The sequence below is a fragment of the Pseudonaja textilis genome, chromosome 1 (assembly GCF_049901715.1).
Source record: "Pseudonaja textilis isolate UNSWEBS1 chromosome 1, rPseTex1.2, whole genome shotgun sequence".
Taxonomy (NCBI): domain Eukaryota; kingdom Metazoa; phylum Chordata; class Lepidosauria; order Squamata; family Elapidae; genus Pseudonaja; species Pseudonaja textilis.
In genome coordinates, this window is record NC_141990.1 from 180,635,839 (window position 1) to 180,654,565 (window position 18,727).

The 18,727-nt window shown below is 38.9% G+C and overlaps 1 long non-coding RNA gene across 1 annotated transcript; it reads right to left on the reverse strand.

Moving 5' to 3' along the window:
• Positions 1–17,707: 17,707 nt before the first annotated feature.
• On the reverse strand, positions 17,708–18,278 carry LOC148127951 (uncharacterized). The gene is made up of 2 exons (XR_015741233.1): positions 18,018–18,278; positions 17,708–17,889 (listed from the first exon to the last, which is right to left on the reverse strand). It is a non-coding gene; the product is annotated as an uncharacterized LOC148127951 (long non-coding RNA).
• Positions 18,279–18,727: the final 449 nt, after the last annotated feature.

An 18,727-nucleotide genomic window follows, 5' to 3' on the forward strand; every position in this document is an offset into this window, starting at 1 on the left:
CTGTAGCGTTCCTGAGGTAATGAAACTGACAAACCTCAGTTTATGGCGGTTAAAACTGGTTCTCTGCTGCAAAGATCTCGCAGCAGCGGTGACACCATGCCTCCATGCAACAAGCAGGGAACAGGGATTGGAGCAGAACACAGGCAGCCTCTAAATGTGCAGGTTTTCCCCACACCAACAGGCGTGTCAGTCAAAGTGCCTCGGCGTGTCACGAGTGACACGCGTGTCATAGGTTAGCCATCACTGTTCTATACCCTTTGATTATCAATTACTCTGCCCTGTGTCACCTTGCTTGCATTAGGATCCCATATAAATATCTTAAATGAATATATTGTACATATTTCTTTATTAAATGTATACACCATTGTACCTTATGATTCGTCAACCTAGAAATAAGGAGAAATTTCTTGACAGAACAGTTAATCAGTGGAATGGCTTGCCTTCAAACTGACTTTTTAGAAACTGGACAACCACTTTTCTGAAATAATATAGAGGTTTCTGCTTGAGTAGGGGGTTAGACCTCCAAGGTTCCTTCTAACTTTGTTATTCTGTTATTCACTTCCTCAATTGCATTATTTGCTAGGACTCTATTCTTCTAAAACTAACCCTTATGAAGTCGCAACTAATTCTTTCTTCTTTGCATCAAGGAAGTAACAATATGGTGAAAAAAGCTTAATGGAAAGATTTTTCTCTAATGAATATGTACATTTCAAATTTAAAAAGTACAACCATGAGGGGGTCAATGGCTGTGACCCACATGTATGCATTGATTAAAAAATGAAAAGAGAATTGAAATTAGTTACATTTCCATCTGGTTTTCATTTAAGCTCCCCAAATGTCTTATTCTTGCTAAATATAGATTTTTCTAAATTCCTTTTGGTACAACTTGTGAATTGTGCAGCACTGCCCTAATTATATTCTATGTCTCTATTGCTTTTATCATCTCAGCATAAAGCAGTGATATTGAACTGAGTCTGTTGCGTGTGGTTTTTCCTTTTCCTTTTTGTTTTTTCTAAAGTCTCATTCATTCACTTTTATGAACCAGATACATTTACTGATATATAAGAGCAGCAGGAAATGAGAAAAAATTAAGTACTAGGCTATGCAGAGTAGCTTTAGGGTTACAACCTCATTATTAACACCGTTTAATGAAATAGCATTATATATTCATAATTTTGTTATCACCTGAGATGCTATTCTCTGATATGTTATTATATTTTTATTTTAAGTTTGTTTGACTGCTTCTGTTTAATGCTAGTCATTAACCAAGGCAAAGATTGACTACTGAGTTATATAGTTTTATAGACTTTATTTTACATCAATTACATTTACTCTAAATGTATGAAAAAATTTGACACTTACAGAATGTAAGCCCTAGAAGGGGGACAGAGGGATGTCAGCAGCAAGACTCAGTCCTATTCTACCTAAGATATGAAATCAGTAAACGATTTTTAGATACACAGCTTGTGATGTAATGTCCCAACAGCCTGCAGATATCTCTGCTATTAACAATTTTTTCTGTTTCTGTTTGACTTAAAAATAGCTCATCATCCCTACTCAGGTCTGTGACACCGGCCTGTTCCAGACAACCTTTAGATATAGTGTTTTCCCTTTTCCTTCTTTCAAGTCTAGGAAGTCCTTACTACTATAGTGAATTTTCCAGATTTCCCCAGTGACTGATCTACTTATTTCTTACTATCACTATCTTAAAAAAAATAAACGGTACCTTGGAGTTTATCTGTTTCCCCCACGAAGGCCTGCGGGGCCAGTTGTGGATTTGCTAAATAAATATAGTGGGGGAAGAATAACTGCAGAATAAACATGCCTCAGCATAGCCATCTGGTCTTTTTAAGGATGCTACTAGTCTCCAAAAATTAAGTTTCAGATCATTGTTCCCAAGGTACATGTGTGGTTATGCATTCTTAGATTCTTAGAAAATGCACAGAAAATGCAAACAAGCAACAGGCTTTCTTGTCTAATCAGTAGTGATCTCTTCTACTCAATCCCAGTTGATCAACAATGGAAACTCAGAAAGGCAAAACCCATTTGCTCTATATATACTCTCTTCATCTATCTAATTTGGGAGATAACTTTTCCCTCCTTGCCAGCTCAAATTACTTGTTTTGGGAATATTAGATTCCATTTGGAAGAAAACATGCCTCATCTTCTCAGAGATGAGATTAAAATTCAGCCAAAATTGATGTCCATTTCTAAGAAACTTAAATGAATTATTTACTGAAATCATAGGGGAAAAAATGGGACAAAATATTCTTCTCTGATGTGACTAGGAAATGAAACATCCTGAAATAAAAATTTCAAACTATAAAAGCCTGCCCTGCAAAAATGTAAAAGAGACAGCGAGGAAGACATTTTTGGATTCTTCCTCCAAAATTTTTAGCAGCATTAGAAATTTCTGCATATTCTACTGTCACCATTGGTTTAAGCAACTGCTTTCATTCTTTATTCCCAGCTCAGAAACGTACCTGGTGAGAAAACAAAAGTTTCTCTTGAACAAGAATGTGAGACTAGCTAATATTGTCAGGTGCAAAGAATCAGGACCATATGTTAAGTTCTAGTTAATCTGATTTCTTGCTAGACACAAGAATCTAGCCAACTAACAGTCAGTACTAAATTGGCACTAGATACGAGTTAATGACATTCAAGAGTTGTTGGACTTAGACCATTGGTGGGAATGTAAAAACTCCATACTGATTCCTCTCTGGACAGGTTCAGCCTCCCCTTTTCCTAAAATATTCTTGTTTATTCTTGTGGTATAGTGATGAATATTGAACAGTTTTTTGCTTCTTAGAAAGAATAGGAAATGTGGTTATGACATGAAAAATGACCATAAACACCTGTTGGGGCAACTGCTCTGAAGAACAGTAGGAATTTTTTGAATCAATGCCACTGCAGGCAATGAACAACAGTTTAACCCCCTTTCTGAAAAAGCAGAAAACCAGTCTTCTGCATGCTGCTGCAATGTGAAATCCTTACACCGACAATCCTTACAAATGAATCAATACATACTCTTTTCTCCCTTCTTATTTCTAAAGGATGAAATCTCACTGATGGTGTCTTTGTTTGGTCAGGTTTCTATTGAAGGCATTCCTATTGCATAGCAATCATGGCAGAGATTAAATATAGGGTCAAAATATTTTAATATTTTAGATTCGCTAAAGTAGCCAAGTTTATTTTTCTATCAAAAAGCAAAAATCTACTATTACAGAATCCCTGCTAGAGGTATATTCTCAAAGTTGTTTCTCCAACTTTCTCCTCATTGCTATTTTTTAAATTTTAATTATTTTAGTATTTGTAGTGTTTTAAATAACATTGGCCAGGGAACATTGGCCATGCATAAAATAAAAGCACAACAAATAAATATTCATAAATAAACATGGGCTGCAGCCTCTGAATTGAAAAAAAAATGAACTGAAGGAAATTTTATATTTGAGGGCATTTTGTTCCACTTAAGAGTAATTTGTATCATCAAAAAGTACTTCAAATCTTTAAACCAACTGCTCTTTTATTTCATTTGCGATGTTCATTTTAAGTCCTATCTTCTGGAGTAATCTAAAAGAAATTTGTACAGATGATTATACCATATTCAACTCTTTCTCTCTTTAATGGTCCAGAGTTGCTTGGAGTTGAGTGGCAGATAAATATAAATAAACAAACAATAAACAAACAAGCAAATAAACAAATAAATAAAAGCAATATTTAGATTTATATATTGTTTCATAGTGTTTTGCAGTCCTCTTGAAGCAGTTTATAGAATCAACATATTTCCCCAAACAATCTGGGTCCACATTTTACCGACCTTGGAAGGATGGAAGGCAGAGTCAACCTTTAGCCTGTCAAGTTCGAACTGCTGCCAATGGGCAGAGTTAGCCTGCAATACTGCATTCTAACCACTGCACCATCAAAGCTCTCTAATTAACTATAATATTTAACTGTTTCATGTCTCATTCAACCTGTGTTCAAAGATCTGCTGTTGACAGTTCCTAGCATCTTCCTTGCTGTTTTCTATAAAGTTCTCTATTGCAGAAATTGAAACACGTGCCTATTATATACACAAGTTGTACTGGACAAGATTAAAAAAAAATAGGACCCATAACATCCCCATCATGAATCAAATCAGTTGGCCATCAAATTGACTGTGATCTGCAAAAGGAACTAAAGACTAAAACAACTTTATTGGGGCTACAACACAAGAACAAAGAAACAAATACTGATGTAAGTGGATGAATCATTTTCTCACCCTTGTTTATTAGTGGTTCAGCATTTCAAAGGATTACTTCAGTCTGATGAAGCTACAACATAATGACACAGTAAGTGAAGTGGACACTTGCTTTGAAGCAGCAAATGGATTCAGCTGACTTTGAGGCACTTTGTATTTCTTTGAGGCACTCCTCGGGTTTGATGTTTTTCTATAGCACTGGGGTTATTAGAGACCAGATGCAGTGTTCTATAGGAAAATTCCTCCCACACATGGGTAATACTCTGAAGGAGGAAAGTATAGAGATGTGGTGGGCTTGCTGACATGGACATGAACACTTATTTTTAACATCTCATTCAATATCTGTTCTTCAGAAATCTTCTGGGGATGACAAAAATATACACTGCCTGAGCCTTTACTCACTTGCTTAACTCTAAACTTCTTCACTGTGGCTGGATACAAGCTTTACTTTGCTCTCTGTTTGATAATAGGAGATGGTTGATTATATTATCATTATTTTATATGCCATACAGAGTTACAAATTATGAAAGGGACAGTCTTATCAATCAAATCAATCCATCAATCATCTCCCCTTAATCATCTCCCCTTGAAGAGCATTTGGAAGCTACAACCGGTGCAGAGTTCTCAGGGTTTCCACAGGCCTTGGGCTTCCTTTCTGCTCTGCTCTTGAAACCCAGACACACAGTAAAATGTCAAATCCAGACAAAAATAAGTTTAACGGATTTTTTAAACAATAAGTAAATGAAATAAAATAACACACAGTCACCATAAAGCTCTGGACTCAAGAGGAATCCTGTACCACCATGGCTTAACCAGAGCAGCAAGGGTCATGGGGCACCACTCTGGTGTGGAATGAGCAGAACTGAAGGAGCTCACACTCAATCCACATGGTAGCAATGCCCAGCAACCCTCATTGCTGCAATTAAGCTAAGGTGACCTTAGCCCAGGCATCAGGAAGAGTCCTTGTCTAACCAGGCTGTGGTTGCTGACCAACCACAGATTCGAGAACCTCCTGCATTTAAAGGAACATCTCCTTTAAAAGATACTTAATCCATTTCCCCTTTCTCTCCAAAAAAACAAAAGGTTTAATTAATATCTATTATGTTTTGGGTTACCCACGGTCCATGATTATTGTTAATGTTATAAAAATGTCAATGTTTACATTAATAATAATTAAAGTTTAATAAGTTCAGGATACATCTAGAGAAGAAGGAAAGAATGGGGGGAAATGAAAGAAAGGGACTATTCAAATGCTTTTTGTATACAGGTTTTCTTTCTTTGTCCTTTCCTTTTCAAAAATTTCTTTCATGGTGGTATCAAAATCCTCTCCCCAACAAAAAACCTGAAACAATTTTTTTCAAATAAGTTCTTTATTTTCAATATAAACATACATATTTTATGAACATTGCATTGTCTGGGTAAAGGCTTTTTTAAAACAACAATAACAATAATAATACCAATAAATATATGTAGTTCTAATCTTCCAACTTCCACAACTTCGACAAGGCTAATCTTTTTTCATAATCCATTTCTCATTTTCCCATTAATTCATTTAAACATAGATAACATTTCTTTGCACCTTGTATTTATAGTCCCCAAATACTATTATTTAACATGTTCTAAGAATTATTAATAGTTCCACCATAATTTCAATATTAGGGTTAATAATAACACTAAATAGTGAAACAATTTAAATGCTTCCAAATATGCATTTGTGATATGTTATGCATTAATGATACCTAAAGAAGGCAGCCCTATGAGATTAAGACATACATACATGTCAAATTAAGTAGAAATACATTTATAATTGCTGTCATATATGCTGTCATATATTGTGGTGCACACTTTTATACTTGGTCTGGGAACAGCTAAACAAAGCTGTTTTCTTCCATACACAGCATGTCAGAATTTAGACGGCACATGGAATGGGGCAGACTTAGGTCTCTCAATAAAAGGAGAATGTATCAGGTTAATACTCCAGACATTAGCTTTAATCTTTGCTATTTTTAAGAAGAAACAAGGGCATGAGTGACTTGCCCTAAACCCAGGTTTTTGATCTCCTCACTGCCCCTCCCTCTGTCTCTGGCATTGTACTTCATTGTACCATCTGCCTCTCTGGCTTATATTAGCTAGCATTGAATATTGCCAGCAAGTCATAACCTGATCTACTAGAGTCTTGCCACTGATCAGGTGATCCTTCTCAGAGCAGTCCAAGCTTGTTGATGAGTTTTGCCAAGGTATCAAAGCTTGCTACTCTCTAATGTCAGGCCAGTGGTCATTTTTCAGTATTATGCCAAGTCTGGCATTCCCGAAAATAGAATATTAGGTTTTCCTTTGGAAACAACTGTTGAATGTTTTCATGCTTCAGTTGGATTGTACACATTTGGCATTGGTTTGACGCCATTTGAGCTGGTTTTTAGACAATTTAGATTGACTTGGCTGTCCTTTTCTCATCCTTCTGCCTTTAGAGGAGATGAATACAAAATATTTTAAAATATACATATATATTGCAGTGAAAACCTTGATGATATCCAGCTGAAAACTTTGGCAGGGTTAATGTTTTTGAGGCAGCAGTTCAGAAGCAAAGTGAAAAAATATCATGGAGTGTTTGGAAGTTGTTTTCTAACACCTGCTGGCAACTCCATAAAAAGGCCTCCAATATTAGAAGGAAACATCCCCTTTTTATTTTGACAGTCAAAGGATAAGATATCCAAATGCTGTTTTCATTAGATGTTTTTTGTTATTCTCTTGCTTAGTCTGTTACTTATTTGGAGTTTTCTGTATTGTATGGCATAATACATGGTCGTTCTGGTGAGTTCACATACTCATGGCCCAGATGGGAAGCCAATAGTTTTTTGTTTTCTTTTTAAGAGAAAGGAGCTGATTCATTTTGTCTGGTCTTTTGCATTCGTTCATGGGAATAGCAAATCAGCTGTTCCCAGAGTTGCAGTGCCCCACTGCAGAGGATAGCTGGGAAATGTGTGCAAATTAAGAAATAATGGAACTAGAATCAGATTAGGATTTGTATTTTTTTTAATGAAAAATGATTTGGGGTGTTCCATTGTTCTACATGTTCTGCCTCTCTCTTTCTTTTATTCCTCTCTTGGTTTTTGGATAGGTAGTAGCAGTTACTAAGATCTTCCTTCCTCCCTCCCTCCCTCCTCCCTCCCTCCCTTGTCTGCTTCTTTGTTTAAAGTTAGAAGGTCACCCAAGTCAAAAAAATGACTGGTTAGCTGACTGTACATAGTTTAAAAAAGAAGAGAAAAAAAATCAAACAACAGAAGAACGTATATGCCAAGATTAAAACATAACTTAACACATGCTAATTCATGTATGAAGTTTCTTAGCCTCAATAAGTCTCATAAGGACTGGAACTTTTATTGAATCATTATTTTAAAAAATAAAATAAAACTGAAATCCTAGCACAAGTCTTTCCCAATCAGTAAAGCTACAAAATGGACAGCAATATGGGGAGGATATATCACTTTTACCTATAGAAAATGTCTTTACCAGGCTCATAGCATTAAGTGGCAACTAGGTTCTCTCAACTAGACAACACGTTGCAAATCTTGATGCCAATTTTGTTTCCTGTACATTTAGTAGGTTCCCATTTTTAACTTGCAACACTGCTTCTTCTTAGCTGTCTTTTATGTAATCAGCCAATGCACACTTTCCTTCTTCTTTGACAGTTTGTTTGACCTGAAATAAACCTTGGCCTCCATTTCTGGAGCAGGTATGCTCTTTCAATATCACTACAGGGATGTAGTATATAGTGAATAGTTATTGGTTTCCATGTACTCTGGTCTTTGGGTCCAAACTTCAGCTTTTGTCCAGTTAATCATTCCAATACAGCATCGTATCACAATTATGGCCCACTTTTTTGTGCCTAAAGTGGGACTACAACTCACAGAGTCTCAGTTTCTAGCCTGGCGCCTTTCTCACTGCACCAAACTCATTTTCAAATATTAATTGATAGTACAATCTAATTAAATTACTGTATCATGTTAGCATATATTTTATTAAATGATTATATTTCAATATAATTAAATACTGGAGAATTGGGAAATAGCAGCTGCATGATGTGTAGAAGGGCTGGCATGTTTTTTTGAAAAACTCTAGACAGACATTGCTAAACAGTGTCAATAGGAGTGAATGAGGATGTCAAATCATTTGGTTTGGCATGAAGCTGCTTCCTATGTTCTTAAATCAGAGGAATGTTTTGGGTTCCTATTTGGGGGAAACCATTGTCAAGGATTTAGCTCTATTTAAGTGTAGGTCTGAAATGGCATCATGGACTCATGTTCTAGTAATGCATGACTTCATACACTACTGATGTATACAAGATATACATGGGGCTGTAGTGGTGCAGTGGTTAGAATGCAGTTCTGCAAGTTACTTCTGCTGACTGCCAGCTGCCAGCAGTTTGGCAGTTCAATTCTCACTGGCTCAAGGTTTACTCAGCTTTCCATCCTTCCAAGGTTGGTAAAATGAGGACCCAGATTGTTAGGGCCAATTGTTATGCTAACTCTCTAAACCATTTAGAGAGGGCTGTAAAGCACTGTGAAGTGGTACATAAGCCTAAGCGCTATTGCTAAGTGCTACATATCAATATATATTTATTTTATTTATCTCTTTCTGATTTTATCTATAATCGACACTGCCTTCTTATCAAAATAAGCTGAATGACATGCTTAGCATCCTGGCAAGGGATGGCTAGTTATTTGAATTTTTGCAACTCATGGATGTCATTTATCAATGGGTTCCCTTCCCTTCTGCATTCCTTTCCTCAATCACCACAAACCTTTAAGACAGAAAGGTCACAGTGGCAATGTCATAGTAGGGTAAATGTCACTGTTGAAAAAGGCTGGATTGGGTTGAGGTACTATCTCTAGAAATCCACATTATTCCAATTTATGAATGTGCTCTCTGTATTGTAAATGTGATGCTCTCCACATGTACCTAGCATAAGTATGATGACGTTTGCATCAAAGCTACAAGACGTGGTCCCACAATGTTGATATATGTTTACTACCTCTGTTCTCCTTTGTTAGAAATATTGGAACAAATGCAATAATGCACTCCCAAACTGAAGCAGGTAAAGCTGCCTTTCTAATATTATTTAAAAGCCTATGGATGTGGATTACACAAACACTTTATCATCTTCAAATCTACTACCTACTGGCTGAAGAAGAATAAATGGCTTGTATTTGTTTTATTGGAACACATTATGCTATTAATCTTCTCCTCTTCTGAACCACACTGAGGATTCTTTTGGGTGAAATCACTCCTGAAATAACCCTCAACAATTGAAAACCTGATTTAATTTGCAGTACCAAAAATGCACTGCAAGAATAACAAACCGTTTCCTAATTTATGATTATTGAGAAACTATCTGAAAGAAGAATGCTTAGACCTGCCTATGATTTTGTATGGTGCTAGTGGGAGACGGAAGTGGAGGGAGCTTCCCTTAGAGACAAGATAGTTAAAGCAAGTGAATTAAAGTAGACAATGGAAATAATATGAGCAAATGGAGACATATTGGTTGAAGGTTCTATGGGTTATATTGCATATATTACATATAATATATGTAATAGAACCAATATATATTAATACATATAGGTCTAGGTGTGTTTGGGCCTTTACATATAGTTTCGGGTCTAATACATATAGGTTTATACATATAGCTCAATCAGAGGGTTGGACTAGAAGACCTCTGAGGTCCCTTCCAACTCTATTGTTTCTATGAAAGACAGAAGGACAGGAAAGTTGAGATTGTGCAACTGTGGTCTGGGAGCCGAGAGGGATGGTTTAATAAAGGTCTCATTCATACAGTATATTTAAGCCATCACAAATCATAATGGCTTGCTTCCCAATATCATTTTGGGTCAAAACCCAAACAAACCATACTATAGCTTAGAAAAATGTGTGAATTCAGCCATTATTATATCTGAAATCTAGGCATATAATAGAAGGGAAATTGTCAGGCCCCAAATAAAGAATGGCATATGGCAGATCTTCACAGCTGAGTTCTTATGGTTTCATACCTATAGACAAAATCTTTTCAGACTAAAAGACTCTACTATCTACATCTGCTATATATTTTGTGAGGGAGGTGCTGTCTTTACTCACTTTCATTCACACAAAATATCACACATATTTCTCTCACAGAGTTTTCCCTTACATCTTTGGAAATCACTCCCTCCCTCTTGGGCATTCACCTCATTATTATTCCACAATAGAGACTGCCTATTATAACCTCTTAGTTCAATATAGTATTATGACTGGATTCTTTATATTCACAAATATCTACCCACGTACCTTGGAGTTAATTTTATTGGACTCAGTGGGACATATTTTTAGATCAATGTATGCAGGACTGCATTGTGAGAAGATGACAGTCAAGAGAAAGTTGTGGCTGATAGGGGTGAACTGCACATATGGATTTGAATTAACCAGCCAATTCATCACTGCAGCCTTTTAGTGCTTCCAGCATATGTTAACATGCATAATGAATGGGCACAACTTCTGAACACATCTCTGGCTCAGAGCTAAAATTAGAGTTTCTCTTTTATTCGCTTGCTAGAAGAATTAGGTAATGTTAGGAACAAGGGCTGTTCCTGAACTATGGTACTGCAATTTCAAAGAAGTGCTCACACATTCCATATCATTTCTTTTTTTTTTTTCTTGTCCCATTATTGCAAACCTTGCTGCATAGCACCATTGTTGTCCTAATAATTGAGTTATGTGCTTGTTGTTTCTTTACTGGAGGATCCAAGCTCTCCACATTCACATTTCCTCTTAAATAGCCCTACAATGAAAAAATTAGGACAGCTATTTTAATTTAAGAGTTTTGGGGTGGACACACAAAGACCACTTCCTACTTCAAGTTAAAGTATGCATGATTTGGGGTTTTAATCTGACTCTGAAGCAGGTGTCGCATCTGCTTCCTCCATCAGGCTATCACCCCAAAAATCAGATCATGATATATATAGTCATTACAAGGGGACACAATGTTATCAGCTTTTCAATAGCTTGCAATTCAGAGAGGACATGGTGAGAGGTTGGTGTGGTTATGACTGAAGGCTGTAAACTCTCTTCTTATTTATTCAAATGATGTGCAGGATATATCGAGAGGTAACTGTTCTGACTCATCCTTCACGAGCCCCACTCAACAGCCTACTCGTGAGGAGAAATCCTTTTTTATTCAGAAAGGCAGGAACATACAGCATTCACTGACAAAGCCCCAGGTCACACATTTGAATTCACAAGATGTAATTCACCGAGTTCCACAGGAAGCCTCAATTAGCACCTCAATCCCAACACAAAGAGTCCTGACCAGGGGTGGGATTCTACAGGTTCGCACCTATTTGCTAGAACCGGTTATTAACATTCTAAGCAGTTCAAAGAACTGGTTGTTAGAAGAAATTACTGGCCTAATCCTATAAGGAAGGCAGGAAGGAAACATTCTGGTGTTGCTTAGAGAAACTGCCTCTCCATTTACCCTTATTACATTCTTGACAGGACTAGACTTCCTGTCTCAGGAATTTCTCTGGAGTTTTTTCCCCCTTCTTTGCTGGTATTTTGCTTGTGTGGAGTGACCATTCAAAGTTATAATGGCACTGAAAAAAGTGACTTATGACCATTTTTCACATTTACGACTGTTGCAGCATCCCCACAGTCATGAGAGGCCAGGTGAGGAGATGCGGTGCCTCGATGTGAGTGATGTTGAGTTGGCCACACCCAGCCAGTCACATGACCACAAAGCCATGCCCACCAACTAAGCCACGCCCACAGAACTGGGTTGTTAAAAATTTTGAATCCCACCTCTGGTCCTGACCAGCTTGCTGAGTGGCAAGGAATCCACTGGAGGGAACTCTTCTAGAACATGAATGGATGTCTCTGACAACCATGCCTCCCACACCCCTCCTCCATATATCCCAGCCAGGGAAGGGCTTGTTTTCCTGGATAGCTGGCCCTCAGTCCTGCATTGCTCTCCTCTGCACTTCTCTTCTCTGCATCTGGAACAGGACCCAGCTGTTTCTTCTCCTCGCTCAGCTCAGCCCCCCAAAACAGTTGTCTCACTGCCTGAGCATGAGTAGATGGGTCCTGCTCTGCATCTAGCTCTGAGACCTCCTGCTCCTCAGAGCCCTCTGCCAGCTACTAATCCAGGCACCCCCTCCTTCTCCTCTGACTCATCTGATTCGACTGCCATCTCTATTGGCAGTAGACGAGCCACAACAGTAATTGGAATAATTAGATTGTTAAAAGGTAAATTAAAAACAGAGGATGAAACATCAATAACCTGTGCTATGCTGAGAGTCAAAAATACAAAGGATCTGTAATCTCTAGCAGTGAAAGCTAAGGAACACCATAAAGAAACGAAACTATGATTCATGTAAAGAAAACCAAGCAAATGACAACAACTACAGAGATTACAAATGTCAGTCAACTCTAACTTGAGTGGATCATCCATTGATCCATCAGTCAAGAAATCATACTTGCATCCAACAAGCACCTATCCTGAGAGTTGAATGTTTTGGGAACAATTCTCAGGCCAAGATATTGTAACTAGGATCTTCCTTTTTCACTAATACTAATTATTATTGATTTGGTTTATGATGTCACTTTTGTTTCTGATATACTGCAATGTTTGTAAAGACCTACTTTGAGAAATATGAAACAGAACAGCAGTAGGCCTAGTAACCCTAGTTGGTTTGTTGGGATGACAGATTAATTAATAAGCAAAGCAAATCATAAGGTGGTCTTACTACTGTAATCTTGAATACTTGATTGAGATTCCTTTAATTTCTCTAGAAACAATATCTCTAGAAGCAATCTTTTATATCAGGAGTCCCCAACTCCTGGGCCATGGACTGGAACTGGTCCACATCCTGCCAGCAATTGGGCTGCACAAATGAGCAAAACTCCATCCATGCAGGATCCAAGTAGTGTGTAAAACCATATCCCCTAGTCCAAGGAACCCTCCCCCCCAAGACCCAGTCCCTGGTGCTCAAAAGGTTGGGGTCCACTGCTTCATATAGAAAAAGGGAGATAAGAGGCTCTTTAAAAAATACTACTCAGTAAACAAATCCACTTCCTTCTACTAGCTTCTGTAACTTCCCCTTTGACCTCCAATGTTCAGTTTCTCACATAGTCTCAGCTCTCCTGTACTAAATTTTTCATAAAGCCATATTAGGGGTTGTCATCATAATCTGCACATGGAAGGAGCCTTGTTCTGTCCAGGAACATTCTTTCTAAGATTTTAAAATAGTGAGATTGGGTAAGAGAACATCTTTCTGTTAACTGCTCTACTATTTTATTTTTCTTTATACAGTATGTATATATTTTGCTCATACCACTGGTCACAAACAACCAAAAGTGAAGAACTCCAGCCCTTCCTGGACTAACTGAAGGAGGTTTTTAGGCCAGCCTGTGGAAAGGCCTTTTTCAAATACCTGACTTGACAGAAGAGGTCAGTGAAGTGATGAGGAACATCCCAAAGAGGGAATGTTGTAGAAGAGCGGTGTCAGAAACAAGATGGACACAGGCTTGACTCGTGTGAATAAAGGGTTGCTGCGGCTGCCGGGGCTAACTGGCAGTCAGCTGGCAGCAACAGCTGATGCCGTTTGACAGCTCCTTTTATAGCCGGCTGTCAAACGGCATCAGCCAATGGGAGCGGTCGGCACTCCCACCCGGATGGCGGACCGGAGTGAGGACTGCTGTCAGTCTATGAACACAACACTCCTTTCCCCTGGCCAGGAGCATACGTAGTCCTGCAGTCGGGTAGGCCGCCTTCGCTGGCGGCCGGATCGCTGCAGTCCTGGGGACTCGCTTGCTGGTAAAGAGTCTCTCGCCTCCAGGGCTTCACTGGAAGCTGCAGGAGCTCGACTTTGGTCCTCTGATGCCCTCGCCCGAGTGTCTGGCTGCTGACCAGGTAGGTCCCTCTGATCGGCTTGCTGTGGGAATGGCTCAGGGTCCGGTGAGTAGACCGGATCGTCTGGCGGGGAACCATTGGCGACCGCTGGGTAGACCGGTTCGCTCGGCGGGTAGACCTCAACATTCAGGTGGTAGACCGGTACATCTGGCGGCCCCTGGGAGTTAATGGCAGCTCTTTCCCAATGCCTTCTTAGCTGGTCTATGTGTCGGCACCATACTCGACCGTCCTCCAGGAGGATCCTGTTGGACTTGGGCCCTGTAATTGAAACTATTTGCCCTGGCATCCATAGAGGGTTCCCTGCATAATTCCTGGCATAAACCAGGTCTTGCAGGATGAATCCCCTGGCATGGCTGTCAGCACCTAGAGGGGTGCCAGGGGCATAATGGGGGTGCAATCTGTCCAGAACAGTCCTAAGGCATCTGCCCATTAACAATTCAGCAGGGGACTTGTTGGTGGTGGTGCATGGGGTTGTATGCTGTGTGGGCAAGTAAGTGGACAGTTTGGAGTGCCAATCCACTTGGCCAAACCTTGCCAAGGCTTCCTTTACAGACCGAACAGCCCTTTCAGCCACCCCATTGCTTGCAGGGTGAAAAGGGGCTGTGAGGGTGTGCCTTATGCCCAGGTTGGCTGCGAAAACTTCAAATTCACAAGAGGTGAACTGGGGGCCATTATCAGATATCAAAGTGTCAGGGAGGCCATGCGTGACAAACAGTCTGGTCAGGGCTCTTATGACAGCCAGCGTAGTTGTGGAGGGCAGTAAGGCTACATCAATCCATTTCGAGAATGAGTCTACTATGACTAAGAAAGTCCGCCCATACACTGGGCCAGCCAGGTCAATATGTAGTTGGGACCAAGGGGCCCCAGCATCTTCCCACTGGGTAGGGATGGCTGCAGGTGGTGCTGATCTAGTTGCCTGGCATGGCTGGCACATGCTTACCCAGCTGGAGATCTGGGCATCCATGCCTGGCCACCACACGTAGCTGCGGGCCAGAGCCTTCATCCTCACGATGCCTGGGTGGCCTTCGTGCAGGGCCTTTAAGATTGGCTCTTGTTGTGTAGTGGGGATGACCACTCTTGTCCCCCATAGTAAACAACCCTGTAGGGATGACAACTCTTGCCTGCAGATCTTGACTGGCATCAATTCAGGGTTGTACTGAATTGCAGGCCACCCCCTCCCCACCCAGTCCAGGACTTGGGAGATTACCTTGTCCCTTCTGGAGTTGGCAGCAATATTCTCGGCAGAGATGGGCAGGTTGAGTTCGTTGCGATCAAAAATGGTGTGGATGGGCATGGGGTCTTCTACTGGTACTGGTAGAGGGCATCTGCTGAGGGCATCTGCATGGCACAGGTTCTTTCCTGGGCGATGTACCAGCTTGTATGAGTAGGCGGACAGGAACAGGGTCCATCTGGTCATCCATGGGGATAGTACCTGTGGGGTTTGCTTGTCTCCTGCTAAAAGGCCTAACAGTGGCTTATGATCTGTTATAAGTTCAAAGTAATGACCATAAAGGAATTTGTGAAATTTTTTGATAGCAGCAACTGCAGCCAAAGCTTCTTTATCAATTTGACTGTAGTTTCTTTCTGCTGCAGAGAAGGTTCTTGAGAAGAAGGCAATTGGAGCCTAGAGCCATTTGGCAGCTGAGCACTGCCCCTACGCCAAAGGAGAAAGTGTCTGCAGCCAAAACCAGGGGAAGCTGTTGGTTAAACTGAATTAGCACTGCATTTGAAGTCAGCAGGGACTTAACTGCCTGGAAGGCATGAGCTTCTCTTTGTTCCCAGTGCCAGGGAGCTTGCTTATCTAAAAGTCTATGTAAAGGTTCTGCTATGGAAGCCTTGTGTGGGAGGAAAGCTGCATAGAAATTTAGAAGCCCTAAGAAAGCTTGGAGTTCCGTCTTGTTGGAGGGTGTGGGTGCCTCATGGATGGCCCTGACTTTTGATTCTATAGGATGTATTCCAGAGGTGTCAATTCGATAACCTAGGAAGTCCACTTGCTTAGTGGCAATGGTGCACTTGTCTTTCTTGAGTTTTAACCCATGCTGCCTGAAGCGGTCAAGAACTGACCTGACCCTAAGCAATAATTGTGTTTTGTTGGTGGCAGAGACCAAAATGTAATCAAAATATGGGACTATGCCTGGGAGTCCTTGGAGAATCCTCTCCATAAGAGACTGAAAAATCCCAGGGGCCACACTAACTCCAAATTGTAAACGTTTACATCTAAAAGTGCCCCTGTGGGTTACTATTGTTTGTAAATCAGCAGTATGTTTGTCTACAGGAAACTGCTGATATGCTTGTGACATATCTAGCTTTGCGAAAATTGTACCTGGCTCAAAGGAGTGCAACAGGTGTTGGATTACGGGGACCAGGTATGCACTAATTTGGAGGAAACGGTTGAGGGATGTTTTATAGTCTGCGCAGATTCGCACGCTGCCATCTTTTTTTTTAAAAAAAAAACAATTTTTATTGATTTTGTAAAGACAAACAAAACATAAAACATAAAGGCATAAAACCTCCTTTCTAAAAATTACTTATAAGTTTTAACAAGACAAATAAAACATTATTTTTTAAGACATAGTTCCACATTATCACATTTCCATTTAAGCACATATATATCTTTTCCAAATTTCTCATTATTTCTCCCTTCACTTTTATTCATTTATATTTCTTTCTATCAAGGTTTTATTAATTCTCAATCAAATATAAACATTTATACAGCATGGTTCCAGATTATCACATTTCCATTTAGACACCTATATATGTTTTCCAAATTTCTCATTGTTTCTCCCTTCACTTTTATTCAATTATATTTCTTTCTATCAAGGTTTTATTAATTCTCAATCAGACATAAACACACAAAATACAAAACATAAAACAAGACATAAAAGCATAAAACCTCCTTAATTATCGTTTATACATGTCTTTTCCAAGTTTCTCATTGTTTCTCCCTTTAGTTTTATTCCTCCAAGGTTTTATTAATTCTCAATCGAACATAGCTAACCAAAACATAAAACATAAAACTTCTTTTGAAAAGTGGCTTAGCCCTGGGTTACATCTTTTTTTACAGACCTATATCAAATTCATGCTCACCTTATATACCATTCTTATCTTATTTACCATTCTATATTTTCTATATAACTTCTCCCTTCTTTTCACTCTCTTAATTATATTTTGTTTATTTCATCTTATTTTAAAATCATTATATTTGTATCTTTTGTCCGTTCTTTTCCAATTATCTATATATCACTTCTCTTTAACAGAAAATTCCCCGTGTGGTCACTTTTAAAGTGTAACGCCTTTCTATCTTTCCCCTAAATTAACACTTAAAACAGTAGATAATTTCCATTCTGATTCTGCTTAGTACATTCTACATGTTGCATTTTAAAATAAAGAAATAATAAATTTATAATATCGTTAGGTATATAATTTCCATTCTAATTCTAATTCTACTTAGTACATTATTTTAAAATAAGAAAATGAAATAATAAATTTATAATAACATTAAAGCAATAACAAGTTAAACTGCAACTAAACATTAATCATTTTACACATTCTCTTTGATATTTTATTGAGTATTGAGATCTATCATTATTAAATATTTTAATATTTTAATATTTTATTAAATCTTGTAATATTCCAATGGACTATTTCAAATGCAAATACTACAATACTATCTTATGTACTCTTGCAGAATCTTTCCTCAATACTCTATCCTTTATCTCTGAAAAAATATGCTTTTTTACATCTTGTTTCAGGCCTTTATGGCTTTTTTTCCCTTTTTCCCTCCCTTTCTTCTCCAGTCTGGTCTTTTTGCCGCCCCCCCCCCCTCCTAACCTCCACCTTTTTAACTTCCCCCCTCTGTTGTATTTCTCTTTTCTGTTGCTTTCTAACATTGTACCATTTTTTTCATCTTATTTTTCTTTTTCTTGGTTGTTTTATTAACTCTTAAACTCTCATTTTTCCTTCCTCTCTTCCTATTTTCTTTCTTAAGTGGACTTTTTTGTCCATTAAAAATGGCTTCTTCTTCTTCTTCTTCTTCTTCTTCTTCTTCTTCTTCTTCTTCTTCTTCTTCTTCTTCTTCTTCTTCTTCTTCTTCTTCTTCTTCTTCTTCTTCTTCTTCTTCTTCTTCTTCTTCTTCTTCTTCTTCTTCTTCTTCCTCAGCTCCTTTTATAGCCGGCTGTCAAACGGCATCAGACAATGGGAGCGGTCGGTGCTCCCACCCGGACGGCAGACCGGAGTGGGGACTGCCGTCAGTCTATGAACACAACAGGGAAGTTGTGACATTACTGTGCCTTGTTGAAGTAAATTTTGTTGCTTTCATGATATAAAGCGCCAAGGTAAAGTGAACGGCAGCCACTACACATAGGCCTACAACCAGATTCTGTTGCTGTGGTTTTTTTGCTCCACAAAGTATCAGTATTCCCTTCACTTGGGAGCACTATTAGCCAGAATGCAGCCTGAAAGTTTGGTGAGCAAAAGTAGTAAGTCTATCAAATAAGTGTAGGAACATGCTCTTTCCATGGTAATCTCACAACATTCTGTTGTAAATAGAAAGTGAC